Source organism: Euwallacea similis, chromosome 31 (assembly GCF_039881205.1).
Source record: "Euwallacea similis isolate ESF13 chromosome 31, ESF131.1, whole genome shotgun sequence".
In the NCBI taxonomy this organism is placed as follows: Eukaryota; Metazoa; Arthropoda; class Insecta; order Coleoptera; family Curculionidae; genus Euwallacea; species Euwallacea similis.
In genome coordinates this window covers 1,891,395-1,915,805 of record NC_089639.1, presented here as the reverse complement: position 1 = coordinate 1,915,805, position 24,411 = coordinate 1,891,395, and the positions used below count along the sequence as shown (strand labels likewise).

At 40.2% G+C, this 24,411-nt stretch overlaps 10 pseudogenes; all 10 read left to right on the top strand.

Moving 5' to 3' along the window:
* Nucleotides 1-210: 210 nt before the first annotated feature.
* On the top strand, nt 211-1,201 carry LOC136417933 (uridine 5'-monophosphate synthase-like; annotated as a pseudogene).
* Nucleotides 1,202-2,239: 1,038 nt separating this feature from the next.
* Nucleotides 2,240-3,534, top strand: LOC136417932 (uridine 5'-monophosphate synthase-like; annotated as a pseudogene).
* A 1,314-nt stretch (nt 3,535-4,848) lies between these two features.
* Nucleotides 4,849-5,869, top strand: LOC136417931 (uridine 5'-monophosphate synthase-like; annotated as a pseudogene).
* A 1,340-nt stretch (nt 5,870-7,209) lies between these two features.
* On the top strand, nt 7,210-8,203 carry LOC136417930 (uridine 5'-monophosphate synthase-like; annotated as a pseudogene).
* A 1,314-nt stretch (nt 8,204-9,517) lies between these two features.
* On the top strand, nt 9,518-10,535 carry LOC136417929 (uridine 5'-monophosphate synthase-like; annotated as a pseudogene).
* A 1,340-nt stretch (nt 10,536-11,875) lies between these two features.
* LOC136417928 (uridine 5'-monophosphate synthase-like) lies at nt 11,876-12,869 on the top strand (annotated as a pseudogene).
* Nucleotides 12,870-14,183: 1,314 nt separating this feature from the next.
* On the top strand, nt 14,184-15,204 carry LOC136417926 (uridine 5'-monophosphate synthase-like; annotated as a pseudogene).
* A 1,038-nt stretch (nt 15,205-16,242) lies between these two features.
* On the top strand, nt 16,243-17,534 carry LOC136417925 (uridine 5'-monophosphate synthase-like; annotated as a pseudogene).
* A 1,314-nt stretch (nt 17,535-18,848) lies between these two features.
* On the top strand, nt 18,849-19,866 carry LOC136417924 (uridine 5'-monophosphate synthase-like; annotated as a pseudogene).
* A 1,038-nt stretch (nt 19,867-20,904) lies between these two features.
* LOC136417923 (uridine 5'-monophosphate synthase-like) lies at nt 20,905-22,196 on the top strand (annotated as a pseudogene).
* The last annotated feature ends 2,215 nt before the right edge of the window (nt 22,197-24,411 follow it).

Below are 24,411 nucleotides of genomic sequence, written 5' to 3'. Positions count from 1 at the left end.
AAATTATAAACGTCGGGATACTTCAAGGAAGTTCTTTATTGTCCTATTGTATTGTTTCAGGATTAAAATGTAAAGATGCCATTGTGTTTCTAAACAGAGAAGAACGATGAGGGCATCTCTTAAAAAATCAAGGGATTGCAATACACGAGTAACTGACATTAGGTCAGATAGTTTAATGTTATATATGGAACCAAACGTATTGGTGAAGCGATGGTTCGGACAGCGACTCATTACATTGAAGATAATGAAGTGCCTGAGGCTAGCGTGACAAAAACACCCAACAAATTAAAAGTGTCGTTTTTGACGGGGGGGGGGGGGGGGGGGCTTTTGGCCGAAAACCCTGTTGTCTCAAAGATATTTCAAATTACGTCTACCAAACAAACAACTCCGTGTTTGGCTGCGGATTTATTAACCGACACGAAGAAAATCTTCAAACTTAGCCGAACAAGTGGGACCGCATGTTCGTGTCTTAAAAACTCACCTAGATATCGCCCCAGAAATTTAATGTAAATTTTCTCAAACATTTGAAAAAGATAAAGCTGAACGTCATAATTTTATCCTGTTTGAAGATCGGAAATTTGCCGATATTGGCAACGCAGTTGCTCGGCAACACGGCAAAGGCCTCTGCAAGATATCTTCTTGGGCAGGATTGGTCACACAGTACGTTCCCTACTCGGAAAAGACGTTCTTGATGCAATTCAAGACAGTGAAAGCACAATAGAAATGGGCGTGTTCCCTCTGGCTGAGACAAGCCCGTCGGACGGCCTTATAATCGAAGCGTACACGAAAAAACCACCGTTCCACCGTCAAGCTTGCCGGGGAATTACCTGATCTTGTGGCAGGAATTGTGTGTCAAAATCAGTTATTTTTGGATCAGCCAGGGATGATACGATTGACCCCCGGGGTAAAAGTTGACGACTCAGGTGACCAGGTGACACATCCGGTCAGAGATGCGACCCACCAGAATATGTAACGATAGCAAAAAAGGGGCTGATGTTGCGGTTGTTGGACGTGGTATCACAGAGGCTAAATATCCAACGGTTGCGGCCAAGAATTATAGGGACTTGTTATGGCAGAGTTACATCAAACGAACAGAACGTCGAGTGATGATGATGCCTGAAGTTCAGAAATATCACCGATACAGATGATTTATTTACAAGTAATCTTAGAACCAAGGGTAAGTCGTTCTCGAATTGCTCATAATATGTGCTTCCAAAGGGAGCTTGGAAGATCGGGAGCGACTGGGTAAATTGATTGAAATACGTATTTTGTTACAACCGTGTGTATTTCCTTGTAACAGAAATGCTCGTGATTTGAGCTGGAAGCTTTATGTATTTTTCGATTAAATACAGTCGTATTCCAATAGAAAGTAACGTTGTATCGTTATCCCTAGGTTTAAAGAAACCCAAAATAATACGTTCGCCGTTAGATTAGATAATTTTAAGGCAAAGTCGACATGGAAAATGTGATTATTGTGCAAATTTCGTCCCAGGAACTATTTGTTATTTTTACGAGGCAAATCTCGCCTGTATCCTTACGAGAAGTAGATTAAATAAACGAAAAATTTGTTGAGCCGCACAGTACGCGACGTTGCCTAGCTTCGAAAGTCTTGTAATGTCAACAATGCGGCAACATCGCTTGAGAAACACGTGAAGTAGTCAGGAAAACCTAACCTCACTTTTCGATTTACCCAACGTGGAAAATTCAATTCTTCTTCATTTCGAATTTTGCCCTCATCGTGGAAACTGATACTTTCCATCGATATTTTTGCCTTGAATCATTTAACTGTACGCATGTCCAACCAATCAACCAGACCTGAAAACTTTCGCAGTAAAATTGTTAAAAATCAACGCTGTTAAATTTGGCGAATTTAAAGTGAAATGGGGGCTTTCGATCCCCCATTTGTGATAATTTGTATATAGTTATCCGTATATTATGGTACGTAAAATCATTGTTTTATATAGGACTTTTACGCGCACTTGGACAAAGCCTTGACTTAGTTAATTTCGCTGTTTCTTCCAGAACACCCTGGTAGACTTACTCGTTGAGAGAATAAATGAAATGTATGTCGATATAATAACGTTCAGTTCTATATCATCAGCCTTACCTATAGCAACAGCAATATCTTTACAAACGTCCATTCCCATGGTAATGAGGAGACGAGAACTGAAATCTTATGGGACAAAAAAGTTAATCGAAGGCGTTTTTAATGCTGGGAATTGTTGTATCGTTGTTCAAGATGTTGTCACCCTCTGAAAGCGGTGTATTGGAGATGGTTAAGGATCTTCGGGATGAAGGTAAGAATCAGTTTACACTATTAAAAAAAATTCAAAATTATAAACGTCGGGATACTTCAAGGAAGTTCTTTATTGTCCTATTGTATTGTTTCAGGATTAAAATGTAAAGATGCCATTGTGTTTCTAAACAGAGAAGAAGGATGAGGGCATCTCTTAAAAAATCAAGGGATTGCAATACACGAGTAACTGACATTAGGTCAGATAGTTTAATGTTATATATGGAACCAAACGTATTGGTGAAGCGATGGTTCGGACAGCGACTCATTACATTGAAGATAATGAAGTGCCTGAGGCTAGCGTGACAAAAACACCCAACAAATTAAAAGTGTCGTTTTTGACGGAGGGGGGGGGGGGGGGGGGCTTTTGGCCGAAAACCCTGTTGTCTCAAAGATATTTCAAATTACGTCTACCAAACAAACAACTCCGTGTTTGGCTGCGGATTTATTAACCGACACGAAGAAAATCTTCAAACTTAGCCGAACAAGTGGGACCGCATGTTCGTGTCTTAAAAACTCACCTAGATATCGCCCCAGAAATTTAATGTAAATTTTCTCAAACATTTGAAAAAGATAAAGCTGAACGTCATAATTTTATCCTGTTTGAAGATCGGAAATTTGCCGATATTGGCAACGCAGTTGCTCGGCAACACGGCAAAGGCCTCTGCAAGATATCTTCTTGGGCAGGATTGGTCACACAGTACGTTCCCTACTCGGAAAAGACGTTCTTGATGCAATTCAAGACAGTGAAAGCACAATAGAAATGGGCGTGTTCCCTCTGGCTGAGACAAGCCCGTCGGACGGCCTTATAATCGAAGCGTACACGAAAAAACCACCGTTCCACCGTCAAGCTTGCCGGGGAATTACCTGATCTTGTGGCAGGAATTGTGTGTCAAAATCAGTTATTTTTGGATCAGCCAGGGATGATACGATTGACCCCCGGGGTAAAAGTTGACGACTCAGGTGACCAGGTGACACATCCGGTCAGAGATGCGACCCACCAGAATATGTAACGATAGCAAAAAAGGGGCTGATGTTGCGGTTGTTGGACGTGGTATCACAGAGGCTAAATATCCAACGGTTGCGGCCAAGAATTATAGGGACTTGTTATGGCAGAGTTACATCAAACGAACAGAACGTCGAGTGATGATGATGCCTGAAGTTCAGAAATATCACCGATACAGATGATTTATTTACAAGTAATCTTAGAACCAAGGGTAAGTCGTTCTCGAATTGCTCATAATATGTGCTTCCAAAGGGAGCTTGGAAGATCGGGAGCGACTGGGTAAATTGATTGAAATACGTATTTTGTTACAACCGTGTGTATTTCCTTGTAACAGAAATGCTCGTGATTTGAGCTGGAAGCTTTATGTATTTTTCGATTAAATACAGTCGTATTCCAATAGAAAGTAACGTTGTATCGTTATCCCTAGGTTTAAAGAAACCCAAAATAATACGTTCGCCGTTAGATTAGATAATTTTAAGGCAAAGTCGACATGGAAAATGTGATTATTGTGCAAATTTCGTCCCAGGAACTATTTGTTATTTTTACGAGGCAAATCTCGCCTGTATCCTTACGAGAAGTAGATTAAATAAACGAAAAATTTGTTGAGCCGCACAGTACGCGACGTTGCCTAGCTTCGAAAGTCTTGTAATGTCAACAATGCGGCAACATCGCTTGAGAAACACGTGAAGTAGTCAGGAAAACCTAACCTCACTTTTCGATTTACCCAACGTGGAAAATTCAATTCTTCTTCATTTCGAATTTTGCCCTCATCGTGGAAACTGATACTTTCCATCGATATTTTTGCCTTGAATCATTTAACTGTACGCATGTCCAACCAATCAACCAGACCTGAAAACTTTCGCAGTAAAATTGTTAAAAATCAACGCTGTTAAATTTGGCGAATTTAAAGTGAAATGGGGGCTTTCGATCCCCCATTTGTGATAATTTGTATATAGTTATCCGTATATTATGGTACGTAAAATCATTGTTTTATATAGGACTTTTACGCGCACTTGGACAAAGCCTTGACTTAGTTAATTTCGCTGTTTCTTCCAGAACACCCTGGTAGACTTACTCGTTGAGAGAATAAATGAAATGTATGTCGATATAATAACGTTCAGTTCTATATCATCAGCCTTACCTATAGCAACAGCAATATCTTTACAAACGTCCATTCCCATGGTAATGAGGAGACGAGAACTGAAATCTTATGGGACAAAAAAGTTAATCGAAGGCGTTTTTAATGCTGGGAATTGTTGTATCGTTGTTCAAGATGTTGTCACCCTCTGAAAGCGGTGTATTGGAGATGGTTAAGGATCTTCGGGATGAAGGTAAGAATCAGTTTACACTATTAAAAAAAATTCAAAATTATAAACGTCGGGATACTTCAAGGAAGTTCTTTATTGTCCTATTGTATTGTTTCAGGATTAAAATGTAAAGATGCCATTGTGTTTCTAAACAGAGAAGAAGGATGAGGGCATCTCTTAAAAAATCAAGGGATTGCAATACACGAGTAACTGACATTAGGTCAGATAGTTTAATGTTATATATGGAACCAAACGTATTGGTGAAGCGATGGTTCGGACAGCGACTCATTACATTGAAGATAATGAAGTGCCTGAGGCTAGCGTGACAAAAACACCCAACAAATTAAAAGTGTCGTTTTTGACGGAGGGGGGGGGGGGGGGGGGGGCTTTTGGCCGAAAACCCTGTTGTCTCAAAGATATTTCAAATTACGTCTACCAAACAAACAACTCCGTGTTTGGCTGCGGATTTATTAACCGACACGAAGAAAATCTTCAAACTTAGCCGAACAAGTGGGACCGCATGTTCGTGTCTTAAAAACTCACCTAGATATCGCCCCAGAAATTTAATGTAAATTTTCTCAAACATTTGAAAAAGATAAAGCTGAACGTCATAATTTTATCCTGTTTGAAGATCGGAAATTTGCCGATATTGGCAACGCAGTTGCTCGGCAACACGGCAAAGGCCTCTGCAAGATATCTTCTTGGGCAGGATTGGTCACACAGTACGTTCCCTACTCGGAAAAGACGTTCTTGATGCAATTCAAGACAGTGAAAGCACAATAGAAATGGGCGTGTTCCCTCTGGCTGAGACAAGCCCGTCGGACGGCCTTATAATCGAAGCGTACACGAAAAAACCACCGTTCCACCGTCAAGCTTGCCGGGGAATTACCTGATCTTGTGGCAGGAATTGTGTGTCAAAATCAGTTATTTTTGGATCAGCCAGGGATGATACGATTGACCCCCGGGGTAAAAGTTGACGACTCAGGTGACCAGGTGACACATCCGGTCAGAGATGCGACCCACCAGAATATGTAACGATAGCAAAAAAGGGGCTGATGTTGCGGTTGTTGGACGTGGTATCACAGAGGCTAAATATCCAACGGTTGCGGCCAAGAATTATAGGGACTTGTTATGGCAGAGTTACATCAAACGAACAGAACGTCGAGTGATGATGATGCCTGAAGTTCAGAAATATCACCGATACAGATGATTTATTTACAAGTAATCTTAGAACCAAGGGTAAGTCGTTCTCGAATTGCTCATAATATGTGCTTCCAAAGGGAGCTTGGAAGATCGGGAGCGACTGGGTAAATTGATTGAAATACGTATTTTGTTACAACCGTGTGTATTTCCTTGTAACAGAAATGCTCGTGATTTGAGCTGGAAGCTTTATGTATTTTTCGATTAAATACAGTCGTATTCCAATAGAAAGTAACGTTGTATCGTTATCCCTAGGTTTAAAGAAACCCAAAATAATACGTTCGCCGTTAGATTAGATAATTTTAAGGCAAAGTCGACATGGAAAATGTGATTATTGTGCAAATTTCGTCCCAGGAACTATTTGTTATTTTTACGAGGCAAATCTCGCCTGTATCCTTACGAGAAGTAGATTAAATAAACGAAAAATTTGTTGAGCCGCACAGTACGCGACGTTGCCTAGCTTCGAAAGTCTTGTAATGTCAACAATGCGGCAACATCGCTTGAGAAACACGTGAAGTAGTCAGGAAAACCTAACCTCACTTTTCGATTTACCCAACGTGGAAAATTCAATTCTTCTTCATTTCGAATTTTGCCCTCATCGTGGAAACTGATACTTTCCATCGATATTTTTGCCTTGAATCATTTAACTGTACGCATGTCCAACCAATCAACCAGACCTGAAAACTTTCGCAGTAAAATTGTTAAAAATCAACGCTGTTAAATTTGGCGAATTTAAAGTGAAATGGGGGCTTTCGATCCCCCATTTGTGATAATTTGTATATAGTTATCCGTATATTATGGTACGTAAAATCATTGTTTTATATAGGACTTTTACGCGCACTTGGACAAAGCCTTGACTTAGTTAATTTCGCTGTTTCTTCCAGAACACCCTGGTAGACTTACTCGTTGAGAGAATAAATGAAATGTATGTCGATATAATAACGTTCAGTTCTATATCATCAGCCTTACCTATAGCAACAGCAATATCTTTACAAACGTCCATTCCCATGGTAATGAGGAGACGAGAACTGAAATCTTATGGGACAAAAAAGTTAATCGAAGGCGTTTTTAATGCTGGGAATTGTTGTATCGTTGTTCAAGATGTTGTCACCCTCTGAAAGCGGTGTATTGGAGATGGTTAAGGATCTTCGGGATGAAGGTAAGAATCAGTTTACACTATTAAAAAAAATTCAAAATTATAAACGTCGGGATACTTCAAGGAAGTTCTTTATTGTCCTATTGTATTGTTTCAGGATTAAAATGTAAAGATGCCATTGTGTTTCTAAACAGAGAAGAAGGATGAGGGCATCTCTTAAAAAATCAAGGGATTGCAATACACGAGTAACTGACATTAGGTCAGATAGTTTAATGTTATATATGGAACCAAACGTATTGGTGAAGCGATGGTTCGGACAGCGACTCATTACATTGAAGATAATGAAGTGCCTGAGGCTAGCGTGACAAAAACACCCAACAAATTAAAAGTGTCGTTTTTGACGGAGGGGGGGGGGGGGGGGGGGCTTTTGGCCGAAAACCCTGTTGTCTCAAAGATATTTCAAATTACGTCTACCAAACAAACAACTCCGTGTTTGGCTGCGGATTTATTAACCGACACGAAGAAAATCTTCAAACTTAGCCGAACAAGTGGGACCGCATGTTCGTGTCTTAAAAACTCACCTAGATATCGCCCCAGAAATTTAATGTAAATTTTCTCAAACATTTGAAAAAGATAAAGCTGAACGTCATAATTTTATCCTGTTTGAAGATCGGAAATTTGCCGATATTGGCAACGCAGTTGCTCGGCAACACGGCAAAGGCCTCTGCAAGATATCTTCTTGGGCAGGATTGGTCACACAGTACGTTCCCTACTCGGAAAAGACGTTCTTGATGCAATTCAAGACAGTGAAAGCACAATAGAAATGGGCGTGTTCCCTCTGGCTGAGACAAGCCCGTCGGACGGCCTTATAATCGAAGCGTACACGAAAAAACCACCGTTCCACCGTCAAGCTTGCCGGGGAATTACCTGATCTTGTGGCAGGAATTGTGTGTCAAAATCAGTTATTTTTGGATCAGCCAGGGATGATACGATTGACCCCCGGGGTAAAAGTTGACGACTCAGGTGACCAGGTGACACATCCGGTCAGAGATGCGACCCACCAGAATATGTAACGATAGCAAAAAAGGGGCTGATGTTGCGGTTGTTGGACGTGGTATCACAGAGGCTAAATATCCAACGGTTGCGGCCAAGAATTATAGGGACTTGTTATGGCAGAGTTACATCAAACGAACAGAACGTCGAGTGATGATGATGCCTGAAGTTCAGAAATATCACCGATACAGATGATTTATTTACAAGTAATCTTAGAACCAAGGGTAAGTCGTTCTCGAATTGCTCATAATATGTGCTTCCAAAGGGAGCTTGGAAGATCGGGAGCGACTGGGTAAATTGATTGAAATACGTATTTTGTTACAACCGTGTGTATTTCCTTGTAACAGAAATGCTCGTGATTTGAGCTGGAAGCTTTATGTATTTTTCGATTAAATACAGTCGTATTCCAATAGAAAGTAACGTTGTATCGTTATCCCTAGGTTTAAAGAAACCCAAAATAATACGTTCGCCGTTAGATTAGATAATTTTAAGGCAAAGTCGACATGGAAAATGTGATTATTGTGCAAATTTCGTCCCAGGAACTATTTGTTATTTTTACGAGGCAAATCTCGCCTGTATCCTTACGAGAAGTAGATTAAATAAACGAAAAATTTGTTGAGCCGCACAGTACGCGACGTTGCCTAGCTTCGAAAGTCTTGTAATGTCAACAATGCGGCAACATCGCTTGAGAAACACGTGAAGTAGTCAGGAAAACCTAACCTCACTTTTCGATTTACCCAACGTGGAAAATTCAATTCTTCTTCATTTCGAATTTTGCCCTCATCGTGGAAACTGATACTTTCCATCGATATTTTTGCCTTGAATCATTTAACTGTACGCATGTCCAACCAATCAACCAGACCTGAAAACTTTCGCAGTAAAATTGTTAAAAATCAACGCTGTTAAATTTGGCGAATTTAAAGTGAAATGGGGGCTTTCGATCCCCCATTTGTGATAATTTGTATATAGTTATCCGTATATTATGGTACGTAAAATCATTGTTTTATATAGGACTTTTACGCGCACTTGGACAAAGCCTTGACTTAGTTAATTTCGCTGTTTCTTCCAGAACACCCTGGTAGACTTACTCGTTGAGAGAATAAATGAAATGTATGTCGATATAATAACGTTCAGTTCTATATCATCAGCCTTACCTATAGCAACAGCAATATCTTTACAAACGTCCATTCCCATGGTAATGAGGAGACGAGAACTGAAATCTTATGGGACAAAAAAGTTAATCGAAGGCGTTTTTAATGCTGGGAATTGTTGTATCGTTGTTCAAGATGTTGTCACCCTCTGAAAGCGGTGTATTGGAGATGGTTAAGGATCTTCGGGATGAAGGTAAGAATCAGTTTACACTATTAAAAAAAATTCAAAATTATAAACGTCGGGATACTTCAAGGAAGTTCTTTATTGTCCTATTGTATTGTTTCAGGATTAAAATGTAAAGATGCCATTGTGTTTCTAAACAGAGAAGAAGGATGAGGGCATCTCTTAAAAAATCAAGGGATTGCAATACACGAGTAACTGACATTAGGTCAGATAGTTTAATGTTATATATGGAACCAAACGTATTGGTGAAGCGATGGTTCGGACAGCGACTCATTACATTGAAGATAATGAAGTGCCTGAGGCTAGCGTGACAAAAACACCCAACAAATTAAAAGTGTCGTTTTTGACGGAGGGGGGGGGGGGGGGGGCTTTTGGCCGAAAACCCTGTTGTCTCAAAGATATTTCAAATTACGTCTACCAAACAAACAACTCCGTGTTTGGCTGCGGATTTATTAACCGACACGAAGAAAATCTTCAAACTTAGCCGAACAAGTGGGACCGCATGTTCGTGTCTTAAAAACTCACCTAGATATCGCCCCAGAAATTTAATGTAAATTTTCTCAAACATTTGAAAAAGATAAAGCTGAACGTCATAATTTTATCCTGTTTGAAGATCGGAAATTTGCCGATATTGGCAACGCAGTTGCTCGGCAACACGGCAAAGGCCTCTGCAAGATATCTTCTTGGGCAGGATTGGTCACACAGTACGTTCCCTACTCGGAAAAGACGTTCTTGATGCAATTCAAGACAGTGAAAGCACAATAGAAATGGGCGTGTTCCCTCTGGCTGAGACAAGCCCGTCGGACGGCCTTATAATCGAAGCGTACACGAAAAAACCACCGTTCCACCGTCAAGCTTGCCGGGGAATTACCTGATCTTGTGGCAGGAATTGTGTGTCAAAATCAGTTATTTTTGGATCAGCCAGGGATGATACGATTGACCCCCGGGGTAAAAGTTGACGACTCAGGTGACCAGGTGACACATCCGGTCAGAGATGCGACCCACCAGAATATGTAACGATAGCAAAAAAGGGGCTGATGTTGCGGTTGTTGGACGTGGTATCACAGAGGCTAAATATCCAACGGTTGCGGCCAAGAATTATAGGGACTTGTTATGGCAGAGTTACATCAAACGAACAGAACGTCGAGTGATGATGATGCCTGAAGTTCAGAAATATCACCGATACAGATGATTTATTTACAAGTAATCTTAGAACCAAGGGTAAGTCGTTCTCGAATTGCTCATAATATGTGCTTCCAAAGGGAGCTTGGAAGATCGGGAGCGACTGGGTAAATTGATTGAAATACGTATTTTGTTACAACCGTGTGTATTTCCTTGTAACAGAAATGCTCGTGATTTGAGCTGGAAGCTTTATGTATTTTTCGATTAAATACAGTCGTATTCCAATAGAAAGTAACGTTGTATCGTTATCCCTAGGTTTAAAGAAACCCAAAATAATACGTTCGCCGTTAGATTAGATAATTTTAAGGCAAAGTCGACATGGAAAATGTGATTATTGTGCAAATTTCGTCCCAGGAACTATTTGTTATTTTTACGAGGCAAATCTCGCCTGTATCCTTACGAGAAGTAGATTAAATAAACGAAAAATTTGTTGAGCCGCACAGTACGCGACGTTGCCTAGCTTCGAAAGTCTTGTAATGTCAACAATGCGGCAACATCGCTTGAGAAACACGTGAAGTAGTCAGGAAAACCTAACCTCACTTTTCGATTTACCCAACGTGGAAAATTCAATTCTTCTTCATTTCGAATTTTGCCCTCATCGTGGAAACTGATACTTTCCATCGATATTTTTGCCTTGAATCATTTAACTGTACGCATGTCCAACCAATCAACCAGACCTGAAAACTTTCGCAGTAAAATTGTTAAAAATCAACGCTGTTAAATTTGGCGAATTTAAAGTGAAATGGGGGCTTTCGATCCCCCATTTGTGATAATTTGTATATAGTTATCCGTATATTATGGTACGTAAAATCATTGTTTTATATAGGACTTTTACGCGCACTTGGACAAAGCCTTGACTTAGTTAATTTCGCTGTTTCTTCCAGAACACCCTGGTAGACTTACTCGTTGAGAGAATAAATGAAATGTATGTCGATATAATAACGTTCAGTTCTATATCATCAGCCTTACCTATAGCAACAGCAATATCTTTACAAACGTCCATTCCCATGGTAATGAGGAGACGAGAACTGAAATCTTATGGGACAAAAAAGTTAATCGAAGGCGTTTTTAATGCTGGGAATTGTTGTATCGTTGTTCAAGATGTTGTCACCCTCTGAAAGCGGTGTATTGGAGATGGTTAAGGATCTTCGGGATGAAGGTAAGAATCAGTTTACACTATTAAAAAAAATTCAAAATTATAAACGTCGGGATACTTCAAGGAAGTTCTTTATTGTCCTATTGTATTGTTTCAGGATTAAAATGTAAAGATGCCATTGTGTTTCTAAACAGAGAAGAAGGATGAGGGCATCTCTTAAAAAATCAAGGGATTGCAATACACGAGTAACTGACATTAGGTCAGATAGTTTAATGTTATATATGGAACCAAACGTATTGGTGAAGCGATGGTTCGGACAGCGACTCATTACATTGAAGATAATGAAGTGCCTGAGGCTAGCGTGACAAAAACACCCAACAAATTAAAAGTGTCGTTTTTGACGGAGGGGGGGGGGGGGGGGGGGCTTTTGGCCGAAAACCCTGTTGTCTCAAAGATATTTCAAATTACGTCTACCAAACAAACAACTCCGTGTTTGGCTGCGGATTTATTAACCGACACGAAGAAAATCTTCAAACTTAGCCGAACAAGTGGGACCGCATGTTCGTGTCTTAAAAACTCACCTAGATATCGCCCCAGAAATTTAATGTAAATTTTCTCAAACATTTGAAAAAGATAAAGCTGAACGTCATAATTTTATCCTGTTTGAAGATCGGAAATTTGCCGATATTGGCAACGCAGTTGCTCGGCAACACGGCAAAGGCCTCTGCAAGATATCTTCTTGGGCAGGATTGGTCACACAGTACGTTCCCTACTCGGAAAAGACGTTCTTGATGCAATTCAAGACAGTGAAAGCACAATAGAAATGGGCGTGTTCCCTCTGGCTGAGACAAGCCCGTCGGACGGCCTTATAATCGAAGCGTACACGAAAAAACCACCGTTCCACCGTCAAGCTTGCCGGGGAATTACCTGATCTTGTGGCAGGAATTGTGTGTCAAAATCAGTTATTTTTGGATCAGCCAGGGATGATACGATTGACCCCCGGGGTAAAAGTTGACGACTCAGGTGACCAGGTGACACATCCGGTCAGAGATGCGACCCACCAGAATATGTAACGATAGCAAAAAAGGGGCTGATGTTGCGGTTGTTGGACGTGGTATCACAGAGGCTAAATATCCAACGGTTGCGGCCAAGAATTATAGGGACTTGTTATGGCAGAGTTACATCAAACGAACAGAACGTCGAGTGATGATGATGCCTGAAGTTCAGAAATATCACCGATACAGATGATTTATTTACAAGTAATCTTAGAACCAAGGGTAAGTCGTTCTCGAATTGCTCATAATATGTGCTTCCAAAGGGAGCTTGGAAGATCGGGAGCGACTGGGTAAATTGATTGAAATACGTATTTTGTTACAACCGTGTGTATTTCCTTGTAACAGAAATGCTCGTGATTTGAGCTGGAAGCTTTATGTATTTTTCGATTAAATACAGTCGTATTCCAATAGAAAGTAACGTTGTATCGTTATCCCTAGGTTTAAAGAAACCCAAAATAATACGTTCGCCGTTAGATTAGATAATTTTAAGGCAAAGTCGACATGGAAAATGTGATTATTGTGCAAATTTCGTCCCAGGAACTATTTGTTATTTTTACGAGGCAAATCTCGCCTGTATCCTTACGAGAAGTAGATTAAATAAACGAAAAATTTGTTGAGCCGCACAGTACGCGACGTTGCCTAGCTTCGAAAGTCTTGTAATGTCAACAATGCGGCAACATCGCTTGAGAAACACGTGAAGTAGTCAGGAAAACCTAACCTCACTTTTCGATTTACCCAACGTGGAAAATTCAATTCTTCTTCATTTCGAATTTTGCCCTCATCGTGGAAACTGATACTTTCCATCGATATTTTTGCCTTGAATCATTTAACTGTACGCATGTCCAACCAATCAACCAGACCTGAAAACTTTCGCAGTAAAATTGTTAAAAATCAACGCTGTTAAATTTGGCGAATTTAAAGTGAAATGGGGGCTTTCGATCCCCCATTTGTGATAATTTGTATATAGTTATCCGTATATTATGGTACGTAAAATCATTGTTTTATATAGGACTTTTACGCGCACTTGGACAAAGCCTTGACTTAGTTAATTTCGCTGTTTCTTCCAGAACACCCTGGTAGACTTACTCGTTGAGAGAATAAATGAAATGTATGTCGATATAATAACGTTCAGTTCTATATCATCAGCCTTACCTATAGCAACAGCAATATCTTTACAAACGTCCATTCCCATGGTAATGAGGAGACGAGAACTGAAATCTTATGGGACAAAAAAGTTAATCGAAGGCGTTTTTAATGCTGGGAATTGTTGTATCGTTGTTCAAGATGTTGTCACCCTCTGAAAGCGGTGTATTGGAGATGGTTAAGGATCTTCGGGATGAAGGTAAGAATCAGTTTACACTATTAAAAAAAATTCAAAATTATAAACGTCGGGATACTTCAAGGAAGTTCTTTATTGTCCTATTGTATTGTTTCAGGATTAAAATGTAAAGATGCCATTGTGTTTCTAAACAGAGAAGAAGGATGAGGGCATCTCTTAAAAAATCAAGGGATTGCAATACACGAGTAACTGACATTAGGTCAGATAGTTTAATGTTATATATGGAACCAAACGTATTGGTGAAGCGATGGTTCGGACAGCGACTCATTACATTGAAGATAATGAAGTGCCTGAGGCTAGCGTGACAAAAACACCCAACAAATTAAAAGTGTCGTTTTTGACGGAGGGGGGGGGGGGGGGGGGGGCTTTTGGCCGAAAACCCTGTTGTCTCAAAGATATTTCAAATTACGTCTACCAAACAAACAACTCCGTGTTTGGCTGCGGATTTATTAACCGACACGAAGAAAATCTTCAAACTTAGCCGAACAAGTGGGACCGCATGTTCGTGTCTTAAAAACTCACCTAGATATCGCCCCAGAAATTTAATGTAAATTTTCTCAAACATTTGAAAAAGATAAAGCTGAACGTCATAATTTTATCCTGTTTGAAGATCGGAAATTTGCCGATATTGGCAACGCAGTTGCTCGGCAACACGGCAAAGGCCTCTGCAAGATATCTTCTTGGGCAGGATTGGTCACACAGTACGTTCCCTACTCGGAAAAGACGTTCTTGATGCAATTCAAGACAGTGAAAGCACAATAGAAATGGGCGTGTTCCCTCTGGCTGAGACAAGCCCGTCGGACGGCCTTATAATCGAAGCGTACACGAAAAAACCACCGTTCCACCGTCAAGCTTGCCGGGGAATTACCTGATCTTGTGGCAGGAATTGTGTGTCAAAATCAGTTATTTTTGGATCAGCCAGGGATGATACGATTGACCCCCGGGGTAAAAGTTGACGACTCAGGTGACCAGGTGACACATCCGGTCAGAGATGCGACCCACCAGAATATGTAACGATAGCAAAAAAGGGGCTGATGTTGCGGTTGTTGGACGTGGTATCACAGAGGCTAAATATCCAACGGTTGCGGCCAAGAATTATAGGGACTTGTTATGGCAGAGTTACATCAAACGAACAGAACGTCGAGTGATGATGATGCCTGAAGTTCAGAAATATCACCGATACAGATGATTTATTTACAAGTAATCTTAGAACCAAGGGTAAGTCGTTCTCGAATTGCTCATAATATGTGCTTCCAAAGGGAGCTTGGAAGATCGGGAGCGACTGGGTAAATTGATTGAAATACGTATTTTGTTACAACCGTGTGTATTTCCTTGTAACAGAAATGCTCGTGATTTGAGCTGGAAGCTTTATGTATTTTTCGATTAAATACAGTCGTATTCCAATAGAAAGTAACGTTGTATCGTTATCCCTAGGTTTAAAGAAACCCAAAATAATACGTTCGCCGTTAGATTAGATAATTTTAAGGCAAAGTCGACATGGAAAATGTGATTATTGTGCAAATTTCGTCCCAGGAACTATTTGTTATTTTTACGAGGCAAATCTCGCCTGTATCCTTACGAGAAGTAGATTAAATAAACGAAAAATTTGTTGAGCCGCACAGTACGCGACGTTGCCTAGCTTCGAAAGTCTTGTAATGTCAACAATGCGGCAACATCGCTTGAGAAACACGTGAAGTAGTCAGGAAAACCTAACCTCACTTTTCGATTTACCCAACGTGGAAAATTCAATTCTTCTTCATTTCGAATTTTGCCCTCATCGTGGAAACTGATACTTTCCATCGATATTTTTGCCTTGAATCATTTAACTGTACGCATGTCCAACCAATCAACCAGACCTGAAAACTTTCGCAGTAAAATTGTTAAAAATCAACGCTGTTAAATTTGGCGAATTTAAAGTGAAATGGGGGCTTTCGATCCCCCATTTGTGATAATTTGTATATAGTTATCCGTATATTATGGTACGTAAAATCATTGTTTTATATAGGACTTTTACGCGCACTTGGACAAAGCCTTGACTTAGTTAATTTCGCTGTTTCTTCCAGAACACCCTGGTAGACTTACTCGTTGAGAGAATAAATGAAATGTATGTCGATATAATAACGTTCAGTTCTATATCATCAGCCTTACCTATAGCAACAGCAATATCTTTACAAACGTCCATTCCCATGGTAATGAGGAGACGAGAACTGAAATCTTATGGGACAAAAAAGTTAATCGAAGGCGTTTTTAATGCTGGGAATTGTTGTATCGTTGTTCAAGATGTTGTCACCCTCTGAAAGCGGTGTATTGGAGATGGTTAAGGATCTTCGGGATGAAGGTAAGAATCAGTTTACACTATTAAAAAAAATTCAAAATTATAAACGTCGGGATACTTCAAGGAAGTTCTTTATTGTCCTATTGTATTGTTTCAGGATTAAAATGTAAAGATGCCATTGTGTTTCTAAACAGAGAAGAAGGATGAGGGCATCTCTTAAAAAATCAAGGGATTGCAATACACGAGTAACTGACATTAGGTCAGATAGTTTAATGTTATATATGGAACCAAACGTATTGGTGAAGCGATGGTTCGGACAGCGACTCATTACATTGAAGATAATGAAGTGCCTGAGGCTAGCGTGACAAAAACACCCAACAAATTAAAAGTGTCGTTTTTGACGGAGGGGGGGGGGGGGGGCTTTTGGCCGAAAACCCTGTTGTCTCAAAGATATTTCAAATTACGTCTACCAAACAAACAACTCCGTGTTTGGCTGCGGATTTATTAACCGACACGAAGAAAATCTTCAAACTTAGCCGAACAAGTGGGACCGCATGTTCGTGTCTTAAAAACTCACCTAGATATCGCCCCAGAAATTTAATGTAAATTTTCTCAAACATTTGAAAAAGATAAAGCTGAACGTCATAATTTTATCCTGTTTGAAGATCGGAAATTTGCCGATATTGGCAACGCAGTTGCTCGGCAACACGGCAAAGGCCTCTGCAAGATATCTTCTTGGGCAGGATTGGTCACACAGTACGTTCCCTACTCGGAAAAGACGTTCTTGATGCAATTCAAGACAGTGAAAGCACAATAGAAATGGGCGTGTTCCCTCTGGCTGAGACAAGCCCGTCGGACGGCCTTATAATCGAAGCGTACACGAAAAAACCACCGTTCCACCGTCAAGCTTGCCGGGGAATTACCTGATCTTGTGGCAGGAATTGTGTGTCAAAATCAGTTATTTTTGGATCAGCCAGGGATGATACGATTGACCCCCGGGGTAAAAGTTGACGACTCAGGTGACCAGGTGACACATCCGGTCAGAGATGCGACCCACCAGAATATGTAACGATAGCAAAAAAGGGGCTGATGTTGCGGTTGTTGGACGTGGTATCACAGAGGCTAAATATCCAACGGTTGCGGCCAAGAATTATAGGGACTTGTTATGGCAGAGTTACATCAAACGAACAGAACGTCGAGTGATGATGATGCCTGAAGTTCAGAAATATCACCGATACAGATGATTTATTTACAAGTAATCTTAGAACCAAGGGTAAGTCGTTCTCGAATTGCTCATAATATGTGCTTCCAAAGGGAGCTTGGAAGATCGGGAGCGACTGGGTAAATTGATTGAAATACGTATTTTGTTACAACCGTGTGTATTTCCTTGTAACAGAAATGCTCGTGATTTGAGCTGGAAGCTTTATGTATTTTTCGATTAAATACAGTCGTATTCCAATAGAAAGTAACGTTTTATCGTTATCCCTAGGTTTAAAGAAACCCAAAATAATACGTTCGCCGTTAGATTAGATAATTTTAAGGCAAAGTCGACATGGAAAATGTGATTATTGTGCAAATTTCGTCCCAGGAACTATTTGTTATTTTTACGAGGCAAATCTCGCCTGTATCCTTACGAGAAGTAGATTAAATAAACGAAAAATTTGTTGAGCCGCACAGTACGCGACGTTGCCTAGCTTCGAAAGTCTTGTAATGTCAACAATGCGGCAACATCGCTTGAGAAACACGTGAAGTAGTCAGGAAAACCTAACCTCACTTTTCGATTTACCCAACGTGGAAAATTCAATTCTTCTTCATTTCGAATTTTGCCCTCATCGTGGAAACTGATACTTTCCATCGATATTTTTGCCTTGAATCATTTAACTGTACGCATGTCCAACCAATCAACCAGACCTGAAAACTTTCGCAGTAAAATTGTTAAAAATCAACGCTGTTAAATTTGGCGAATTTAAAGTGAAATGGGGGCTTTCGATCCCCCATTTGTGATAATTTGTATATAGTTATCCGTATATTATGGTACGTAAAATCATTGTTTTATATAGGACTTTTACGCGCACTTGGACAAAGCCTTGACTTAGTTAATTTCGCTGTTTCTTCCAGAACACCCTGGTAGACTTACTCGTTGAGAGAATAAATGAAATGTATGTCGATATAATAACGTTCAGTTCTATATCATCAGCCTTACCTATAGCAACAGCAATATCTTTACAAACGTCCATTCCCATGGTAATGAGGAGACGAGAACTGAAATCTTATGGGACAAAAAAGTTAATCGAAGGCGTTTTTAATGCTGGGAATTGTTGTATCGTTGTTCAAGATGTTGTCACCCTCTGAAAGCGGTGTATTGGAGATGGTTAAGGATCTTCGGGATGAAGGTAAGAATCAGTTTACACTATTAAAAAAAATTCAAAATTATAAACGTCGGGATACTTCAAGGAAGTTCTTTATTGTCCTATTGTATTGTTTCAGGATTAAAATGTAAAGATGCCATTGTGTTTCTAAACAGAGAAGAAGGATGAGGGCATCTCTTAAAAAATCAAGGGATTGCAATACACGAGTAACTGACATTAGGTCAGATAGTTTAATGTTATATATGGAACCAAACGTATTGGTGAAGCGATGGTTCGGACAGCGACTCATTACATTGAAGATAATGAAGTGCCTGAGGCTAGCGTGACAAAAACACCCAACAAATTAAAAGTGTCGTTTTTGACGGAGGGGGGGGGGGGGGGGGCTTTTGGCCGAAAACCCTGTTGTCTCAAAGATATTTCAAATTACGTCTACCAAACAAACAACTCCGTGTTTGGCTGCGGATTTATTAACCGACACGAAGAAAATCTTCAAACTTAGCCGAACAAGTGGGACCGCATGTTCGTGTCTTAAAAACTCACCTAGATATCGCCCCAGAAATTTAATGTAAATTTTCTCAAACATTTGAAAAAGATAAAGCTGAACGTCATAATTTTATCCTGTTTGAAGATCGGAAATTTGCCGATATTGGCAACGCAGTTGCTCGGCAACACGGCAAAGGCCTCTGCAAGATATCTTCTTGGGCAGGATTGGTCACACAGTACGTTCCCTACTCGGAAAAGACGTTCTTGATGCAATTCAAGACAGTGAAAGCACAATAGAAATGGGCGTGTTCCCTCTGGCTGAGACAAGCCCGTCGGACGGCCTTATAATCGAAGCGTACACGAAAAAACCACCGTTCCACCGTCAAGCTTGCCGGGGAATTACCTGATCTTGTGGCAGGAATTGTGTGTCAAAATCAGTTATTTTTGGATCAGCCAGGGATGATACGATTGACCCCCGGGGTAAAAGTTGACGACTCAGGTGACCAGGTGACACATCCGGTCAGAGATGCGACCCACCAGAATATGTAACGATAGCAAAAAAGGGGCTGATGTTGCGGTTGTTGGACGTGGTATCACAGAGGCTAAATATCCAACGGTTGCGGCCAAGAATTATAGGGACTTGTTATGGCAGAGTTACATCAAACGAACAGAACGTCGAGTGATGATGATGCCTGAAGTTCAGAAATATCACCGATACAGATGATTTATTTACAAGTAATCTTAGAACCAAGGGTAAGTCGTTCTCGAATTGCTCATAATATGTGCTTCCAAAGGGAGCTTGGAAGATCGGGAGCGACTGGGTAAATTGATTGAAATACGTATTTTGTTACAACCGTGTGTATTTCCTTGTAACAGAAATGCTCGTGATTTGAGCTGGAAGCTTTATGTATTTTTCGATTAAATACAGTCGTATTCCAATAGAAAGTAACGTTGTATCGTTATCCCTAGGTTTAAAGAAACCCAAAATAATACGTTCGCCGTTAGATTAGATAATTTTAAGGCAAAGTCGACATGGAAAATGTGATTATTGTGCAAATTTCGTCCCAGGAACTATTTGTTATTTTTACGAGGCAAATCTCGCCTGTATCCTTACGAGAAGTAGATTAAATAAACGAAAAATTTGTTGAGCCGCACAGTACGCGACGTTGCCTAGCTTCGAAAGTCTTGTAATGTCAACAATGCGGCAACATCGCTTGAGAAACACGTGAAGTAGTCAGGAAAACCTAACCTCACTTTTCGATTTACCCAACGTGGAAAATTCAATTCTTCTTCATTTCGAATTTTGCCCTCATCGTGGAAACTGATACTTTCCATCGATATTTTTGCCTTGAATCATTTAACTGTACGCATGTCCAACCAATCAACCAGACCTGAAAACTTTCGCAGTAAAATTGTTAAAAATCAACGCTGTTAAATTTGGCGAATTTAAAGTGAAATGGGGGCTTTCGATCCCCCATTTGTGATAATTTGTATATAGTTATCCGTATATTATGGTACGTAAAATCATTGTTTTATATAGGACTTTTACGCGCACTTGGACAAAGCCTTGACTTAGTTAATTTCGCTGTTTCTTCCAGAACACCCTGGTAGACTTACTCGTTGAGAGAATAAATGAAATGTATGTCGATATAATAACGTTCAGTTCTATATCATCAGCCTTACCTATAGCAACAGCAATATCTTTACAAACGTCCATTCCCATGGTAATGAGGAGACGAGAACTGAAATCTTATGGGACAAAAAAGTTAATCGAAGGCGTTTTTAATGCTGGGAATTGTTGTATCGTTGTTCAAGATGTTGTCACCCTCTGAAAGCGGTGTATTGGAGATGGTTAAGGATCTTCGGGATGAAGGTAAGAATCAGTTTACACTATTAAAAAAAATTCAAAATTATAAACGTCGGGATACTTCAAGGAAGTTCTTTATTGTCCTATTGTATTGTTTCAGGATTAAAATGTAAAGATGCCATTGTGTTTCTAAACAGAGAAGAAGGATGAGGGCATCTCTTAAAAAATCAAGGGATTGCAATACACGAGTAACTGACATTAGGTCAGATAGTTTAATGTTATATATGGAACCAAACGTATTGGTGAAGCGATGGTTCGGACAGCGACTCATTACATTGAAGATAATGAAGTGCCTGAGGCTAGCGTGACAAAAACACCCAACAAATTAAAAGTGTCGTTTTTGACGGAGGGGGGGGGGGGGGGCTTTTGGCCGAAAACCCTGTTGTCTCAAAGATATTTCAAATTACGTCTACCAAACAAACAACTCCGTGTTTGGCTGCGGATTTATTAACCGACACGAAGAAAATCTTCAAACTTAGCCGAACAAGTGGGACCGCATGTTCGTGTCTTAAAAACTCACCTAGATATCGCCCCAGAAATTTAATGTAAATTTTCTCAAACATTTGAAAAAGATAAAGCTGAACGTCATAATTTTATCCTGTTTGAAGATCGGAAATTTGCCGATATTGGCAACGCAGTTGCTCGGCAACACGGCAAAGGCCTCTGCAAGATATCTTCTTGGGCAGGATTGGTCACACAGTACGTTCCCTACTCGGAAAAGACGTTCTTGATGCAATTCAAGACAGTGAAAGCACAATAGAAATGGGCGTGTTCCCTCTGGCTGAGACAAGCCCGTCGGACGGCCTTATAATCGAAGCGTACACGAAAAAACCACCGTTCCACCGTCAAGCTTGCCGGGGAATTACCTGATCTTGTGGCAGGAATTGTGTGTCAAAATCAGTTATTTTTGGATCAGCCAGGGATGATACGATTGACCCCCGGGGTAAAAGTTGACGACTCAGGTGACCAGGTGACACATCCGGTCAGAGATGCGACCCACCAGAATATGTAACGATAGCAAAAAAGGGGCTGATGTTGCGGTTGTTGGACGTGGTATCACAGAGGCTAAATATCCAACGGTTGCGGCCAAGAATTATAGGGACTTGTTATGGCAGAGTTACATCAAACGAACAGAACGTCGAGTGATGATGATGCCTGAAGTTCAGAAATATCACCGATACAGATGATTTATTTACAAGTAATCTTAGAACCAAGGGTAAGTCGTTCTCGAATTGCTCATAATATGTGCTTCCAAAGGGAGCTTGGAAGATCGGGAGCGACTGGGTAAATTGATTGAAATACGTATTTTGTTACAACCGTGTGTATTTCCTTGTAACAGAAATGCTCGTGATTTGAGCTGGAAGCTTTATGTATTTTTCGATTAAATACAGTCGTATTCCAATAGAAAGTAACGTTGTATCGTTATCCCTAGGTTTAAAGAAACCCAAAATAATACGTTCGCCGTTAGATTAGATAATTTTAAGGCAAAGTCGACATGGAAAATGTGATTATTGTGCAAATTTCGTCCCAGGAACTATTTGTTATTTTTACGAGGCAAATCTCGCCTGTATCCTTACGAGAAGTAGATTAAATAAACGAAAAATTTGTTGAGCCGCACAGTACGCGACGTTGCCTAGCTTCGAAAGTCTTGTAATGTCAACAATGCGGCTTCAGTCTCCATACCCATTTTCGACCCTTCATCAAACGTCCACAATGCTAGAAAATGGTGTCTTGAAATTAAGAAATTAGGGACCCTGTTTGATTGGACAGATTACAAGTTGCTGATGAGGAGTACTCCCAGCCTTAGAGGTGAGGCCGCCGAATGGTTTTCGATGTGGGAACCAGATGAGAAAACGTGGGAAGACCTTAAACATGAACTATGTAGTGTTTTTCCAATAAAAAAGAACTTAATTGAGAAATTGCGGAGAGCCAGACTCTTCACTAGTGATTTGGCGGGTTCATATTGTGAGTATGCCAGAAAAAAATTATCCTTTCTGAAATCTTTAAATGTCAATGTAACCGAAAGTCAATATTTGGAAAACATTATTGGGGACATTGACGATGACCAAGTCAAAACGGCTGCCTTCAACAATAAGTTTGATAATATCAGCGAATTATTAGATCTTTTGCCGAATTATAATAAAAATAACCGTAAATTCGATTCCGGTAAGCTTAAAAGGAATTATCCATTTGATTTAAAAGTTCAATGAAACTCTGAAGTTAAGTTGTGTTTCATTTGCAATAATCCTGGACATCTTAGTCGTGCCTGTCCAAAAAGAACAAGAATTGGTCATTCGGTAGATAATGTTAAGGGTAAATTCCCAGATTGAAGTAGGCTTACCTGTAGTTTTTGCCATAAAACGGGGCACAGAGTAGATGATTGTTTCCAGAGAAAGTGGGAGCAACCGTCCACCTCTCATCAGGTGAATTTTTTTTGCGCAAACTTGGACAAAAATGTCTGCACCTAATTTAAAATCTAAGATGTTTCGATTAATTGTTTAGTAGATACCGGCGCTAAGTGTAGTTTAATATCAGAAAAAAATTATTAAGCAATTAAACTAATCTGGAGCCGACCTTTCTAACTTTATATGGCATAGGGGCGTCCAGTATAGTTGTAAACACAAAAACAATTTTAAATATAGAGAGGGACGGGACTATTTTCGAATTTGTTTTTTTGTGGTTGATAGTTCCGCCATTGTCCCCGATTGCATATTAGGTCGTCATCTTTTTAATCACCCCGGGGTCCAGCTTCTTACAGACGATAAGGGCATCTGTATTTATTTAAAAGATGACCGTGGGTCGTTACCTAAGGCTGTAAACACCATTTCGGCGGAAGTTGTGAAGACGCCCTTATGGGGATAAGATTTAGAGGATTTATTGGCATTACTCACAAAGTATAGCCAATGCATCACTACTGGAATTTCAGTGTCACCAATTACCAGCGCGGAACTAGAAATTAAATTAAAGAACGACAAAGTAGTTAACTTTCGTCCTTATCGAATGGCTTATTCTGAACGAGAAAAGGTCAAATTGATCATTAAGGAATTGCTCGAACATAATATTATACGCGAAAGCAACTCCCCCTTCGCAAGTCCCATAGTTCTTGTTCACAAAAAAGACGGGAGCACTCGCATGTGCTGTGAGTTTCAGACGCTGAATAAAATCACTGTTAAGGATCGTTTTTCCTTACCCAGAATCGATGATCAGCTTGACCGTTTAGGTAAAAATAAGTACTTCACCACCTTGGATATGGCATTTGGATTTCATCAGTTACCAATAGCCAGGTGTTCGATCGAAAAAACTGCTTTTGTGACGCCTGACTGGCACTATGAATATTTGCGAATGCCGTTCGGTCTCTCGAATGCACCGGCTGTTTTTCAGCGGGCGATTTGTGGCGCTCTAGGTGATTTAAGGGATAAGGATGCCATGGTTTACTTAGACGATATACTTATTCC